This window comes from Megalops cyprinoides, chromosome 19 (genome assembly GCF_013368585.1).
Source record: "Megalops cyprinoides isolate fMegCyp1 chromosome 19, fMegCyp1.pri, whole genome shotgun sequence".
Classification (NCBI taxonomy): domain Eukaryota; kingdom Metazoa; phylum Chordata; class Actinopteri; order Elopiformes; family Megalopidae; genus Megalops; species Megalops cyprinoides.
Window position 1 is genome coordinate 19,399,887 of NC_050601.1, and position 6,000 is coordinate 19,405,886.

The window sequence follows — 6,000 nt, forward strand, 5'->3', positions numbered from 1 at the left end:
GTCTCTGGCTGCAACATCAGCACAGGAACTGTGCATTGGGAGCTTAATGAAATGGGTTTCCATGGCCGAGCAGCTGCACACAAGCCCAACATCACTATGTGCAATGCCAAGCAATGGCTGGAGTGGTGCAAAGCACACTGCCACTGGACTCTGGAGCAGTGGAAATGCGTTCTCTGGAGTGATGAAGCACGCTTCACTATGTGGCAGTCTGATGGATGAATCTGGGTTTGGCGGATGCCAGGAGGGCGCTACCTACCAGAATGCACAATGCCTACTGTAAAGTTTGGTGGAGGAGGGATAATGGTCTGGGGTTGTTTTTCAGGGTTTGGGCTTAGGCCCCTTAGTTCCAGAGAAGGGTAACATTAATGCTACAGCATACAAAGACATTTTAGATAATTGTATGCTTCCAACTTTGTGGCAGCAGTTTGGGGAAGGCCCTTCCCTGTTCCAGTATGACCCTGCCCCTGTGCACAAAGCAACATCCATAAAGACATGGTTTGACGGGTTTGGTGTGAAGGAACTCTAGTGACCTGCACAGAGCCCTGACCTCAACTCCGTTGAACACCTCTGGGATGAATTAGAACGCCGATTGCGAGCCAGGACTTCTCGTCCAGCATCAGTGCCTGACCTCACAAATGTTCTTTTGGCTGAATGGGCACAAATTCCCACAGACACACTCCAAAATCTTGTGGAAAGCCTTCCCAGAAAAGTGGAGGCTGTTATAGCTGCAAACGGGGGGCAACTCCATATTAATGCCCATGGTTTCGGAATAGGATGTCCAATAAACTCATATAGGTGTGATGGTCAGATGTCCACATACTTTTGGCCATATAGTGTAGGTTACAATTTTTTACATGTTACCCAGTTATACAGCTGGATATTTACTGAGGCAATTTTGGGTTAAATACCTTTTCCAAAGGTACAACAGTAGTCTCCCAGCAGGGGATCAAACTGGTAACATTTTGGTTACGAGCCCTGGTTCTTACCACTATGCAACACTTCTGCCCTACAGTGACAGTGGGGGGGATGCAAACTTTCGCCTCCATGAAGATTGTGGCATTAAACAGCGCATTAGACCGCTCGGCTGCACTAGCATGCACTTGCTGCATTCCGTGCACATGGGAACTGCCTTTATAAATAATGTTCAAAAAATAAAATGTTGCACAAAAACAGAGTTTTTGGATTACATCTAAATTCTCAGAATGACTTCCTCTTGTTACTCTGCAGCCAATCATAAATGAAGCCATGACCTACATGTTTTCAAGCCATCCAGATGCATAGCTGTTTCAGGACCTCCCTGCATGTCTCAACAGAGAGATTATGTAATATTCCCAGTCTGAGGCTCCATTCTGATCCAGATTAATTCATCTCTGCAGATTAATAATTGAATATAATTAGGTTGCATCTTCTGTATCTCATTGTTTCTATTGAGCGGATCAAGGTTGGCTTTTAAAACCTTTTCTCCAGATTTAAAATATTATACAAATTGTTTTCTTCATCAACCAGCAATATGACATGATACTTCTTATCTGTGGTGAATCTGATGATAAACATTTTTTTTTCATATGAAAAATGTGTTGCTGTGCAATACAGATTAGCATCAAAATCTGTCATCTACACCTGTGGATTACATTTTTAATCAACATATATATTTACAAGAGTTGAGTGCATGGCGTATACTCCCCACACACTGAATCATGTCGTTTGATTTTGAATATCCATGCATCCACACCTCTGTCGTATGGACAATGTTGACTCTCCATAATTGATATTTTAGAAGCACACTTGCTGAAATTGTGAGGTTTTACTCTTTGGCACATGCACTGTATAAAACAACATCATAGAAACAGAACAAGAGAAAACTTAAAACTGTGACTAAGAAATGAAAATGTCAGACCTGGTGGTAACGAACAAGGACGGTGCCGTAGACATTGTAATGGGGGAACTGCAGTGCCACAGATAGTCGGAGACTCTGCACCAGGCCATAGTTTCACATGCACAGATGTGCTGTGTGCAGACAGATTCACCCCAGGACATGCATGCTGAAGAGTACCCTCCACCAAGGACACACGGTAATCTATACACAGCTCTTAAGGAAAACTGCAGCATGGTTCTGTAAGGGTAAATCAGTGTCCTTGTGACATCTGTTCTCAGTCAAGGACAATGGTTACTGGATGCTAAAGATGACATACAATATTGAAATATACTGAAAAAACATCTACTTCATCATTATAATGATTTTTGTTTATGGATGGGTCAGATTAACATATGGGCAACTGTCTTAACAAATCATTCATGTACATTTTATAATTTTTTTAAAGTAAAAATATTCTGTTTTATATTTTTTGGTCTGAAATGTGTATGCCTGTCTGCATATTTATGTCCAAAGAAAACTTTGAAAAAATTATATTAATTAATACAAGCCATATTTACAGCATTATATGAGCACTATATATGACCACAGCTTTTTAACAGTTATGGTGGGAATTTTGTGCTGTTCTAGTATATGTTTGTAATGTTTGGGAGACTTTTTGGGGAAGCTCATTGCCATAGTCACAGAAGAAAATAAAGATGTCTTGTAAACAAAGGCAAAGTCACATACAAAAATGCATACATTTAAAGCCATGTTAGTACTTACGGCTGAGTGTGTGCATGTCCAATGGGAGGTTTAGCGTACAGAATTGCAGTTTTTGTGATGAAGCTGGAATTTCCTGTCAGTTTCCTCAAAACCATTGTGGGAAATCTGGTTGCAGCTCCATGCAAACTTCACTTGCATTTCCAGCAAACATTTCATATAAAACACAGTCTAATATTTGACACAGAGTAATTTTCAACATATGAACTGTTTAGTGTTTCTACGACTGGTAATGATAGATGTGTAATCTTGTTATGTGAGTTGACTGATTTGGTACAAAAATTCAGATGATTCTAGTTTGGTGTGCTTCTTTTTAAGTATAACTAATACAATATGATGAGATGCACCATTTAGGGTATTTATTTGCATTTTTATCCGTTTCAGAATAGCTTATTAATAACAACAATGTGCAGACATGTAGTCATGAAGTCTCCCTTCTCACTGCTTAAAAGGAATGCTTGGCGTGTACTGTTTTAAGATGTGTTTTAATTCAGATCTCTCTTTTTTTCTCGTGGTACGATGGTGCTTTGAACTGAGTCTGTTTCCGCTTGGAAAATAGTTACAAGAGGAAAGGCCATTGCCGTTCATTTAATAGGCATATTTCTTGCACTAACTTATGTGCATATAGGGAAATTTGTTATGTTTCAGTGTCAACAAATTCGCCATTTTATCCTTTACATATTCACTGATAAATAATTACATATACCGTCCCATCGAATATTAGCGGTTTATATATTTTTTAAAAAGCATCAGGATAAATTCACGCACAGCACAATAACTTCAGTTTTTTTTATTATTATTTCAGGAGTTATTTTTACTATAAAAATGATCAAAAAAGTCACAAATCTTTAAAATGCGAAGTACAACATTCATCTTAAGCATATCATAATAACACTTAAGCGATGCGAGAATAACTTATTCTTTCACAGCTTCTGTGAGTTGTGACAAGTTCAAACTTTGAGGGCAAGACAGAAATTGTTTATAGGAAAGTGAATTCTTGGAGTGACTGTATATTAGTTTGATTACTATCAGGTCACATGAAATCGGACAGGAATAAACGTAAGACGGAGCGCGGTAATTCAATTATCTTGCAAGATGGCAGTTACACACTTTCTGCAAATGCAGGTCGTTTAATCATTATCATTATGATGTTAAGTATGAGTTACACATGGGTTGAAATATGGGCAGCCTATCCTGTTTTTGGCTGCACTGCCATCTATGTTTCGGATGAATCATTACAGTCAATCATTCGAATCACAGCCGTCAAATTTCCCATTCACCGCATTCTGTTCAAATCATTTGATTAACAGGGCGTGCAATCATTCTAATTTTTTATTCCCAACATTACTATCACGGAATAACTGCGTTAAACAATAGAAGCTATTGGGTGAATACTTTACAAAGCAGTGTTTGTTTAATAAAAAAGAAAAATGTTTGACTTTGAACAAGTTAATCCAGATATTTATAGCCTTTCATTAATGTCCTTTCAAATGTATGGTATAATAACGTTATAACGTTGATTTTAGTGGTAATTGTGTTGGGCTGGAGTGTAGAGCGCTGAGTTGTGGCAGCGCTCGCTTGCGCCTCGTATGATCTTTTTGCTGTTGAAAAAGATTATACCCATTGTTGTTTTGGCTCGCACGTGGCTGCTCCCACCAAGTGGACAGATTGGGTAAATGCATTCTTGTGCTGGGAAAGGCAACACCTAGCAAGGAACAAAAAACTGTTAATTACGATTCCACGGTCCGTTTTCTCCGTCAACAAATAATGTGCATAATGAAATTAATCAGTTTTTTGAGGGTACCTGTGCTCATCCGAAATCATTCACTACTAACAGGCTGGACTTGAATATAGTGGGGGGGTTTTTTTGCGATGAAGAGTAGTTTTTTTTTTTTTTTACGTATGCATTATGGTTGAAATTATTTTGTGAAAACGTATGAAACCGACCACCAAAATAAGCACTATGGAAAACGAATTGCTAAGCTCTGAAGTGAAGGCAAAAGAAAAAAATGTATCATGTAACTTGTGAAATTTTAGAAGATCTGTAACACCAAACGCGTTGAGGACGTTTTCTAGTTGTTAAGTCGAGTGTTTGGCGATTTCTGGATAATTGTTAATGAGTTAGAGACCGCTACGGCGAAGTTAAACGCAAATGTCAGCAAAGGAGGAATGCAAGATTAAAATGTGTCTGCAATGATATTTGGAGTCAACACCAATACATATTCATAAACAATTAGGGTGTCCCTGCAGCGATGTATACCGTTCTCGTTTTATCGTTTTAAGTAGTCTGTTCATTAGCCTACACGAAAAGTGGTTTTTAGCGTGCAATTTTTAGACAAAAAAGAGTGATCATTCGCTGAAGTTAGTCTACGGCATAATCGATTTCCATTTATCATAATCATCACTATCTTATTTATTTTTGCTCGACGTATTGACATCATTACTCTGTATACTTTTTTGATAAATCACAATAAAAGTTTACATTAAACCCATATTCTAATAAGTAGTCTAAAATGAAGAAAAAGCAACCTGAAGTGAATATGTATGAAAGAACAGATAGGCTACATACAGGTACAGAACAGATAACATATTTAAGCTACAATATATTTCAGCTGCATTATTATTATTATTATTATTATTATTATTATTATTATTATTATTGTTTTGTTGTTGTTAAGTTGTTAACGGAATGTCGTTACAAGCGAGGTTGTCAATTTCCTAATTTTCAAATGCGTAATTCGATGAAAGTAAATAAATAGAAAATAATCCAGTGTCTGATGAAAACCAGGAATAAGAGACGAACGAAATATATGTATGTGTGTGAGAGACGTTAATTTATTTCATTTATAGATTCTTCTGATGATAATGATGATGATGAAGAAGATAAAGAGTCTTTATCAAGCACGGTGATTGTATTTTGTTACAGGCTTACTGGTAAGTATATTTAAGATTACGTATTTATCACAACACTACTATTACTACTGTTATTATTAATTATTATACAGTAATTATTATCACGGTTACTGTTATTAAAGCAGCGTATGAGTCAAGAGAGACCAGCACCTAGGCTATGCTATTTAATCACCGCAAGTTTTATCACTTAAACTCCATAATACGTGTCATTCCAAGCCTGTGTCACCATGAGTGTTCCATAGGTCCACCCAGATTAAATATAATTTGTGAGATGCGTCAGCTTCTGCATTTCAATCGAGTGATGCGCTTCGCTGAGAGAGTATACCTTGCAGCACCAGCATGTCAAAGACCTCCTGAAAACATGACAGAAACTTACGATTTACACTGAAATACTCCATAGTGTAAAATATCCCGCGAGTTCACGGAGCGTAATTAACAGTACTAATGTGGAT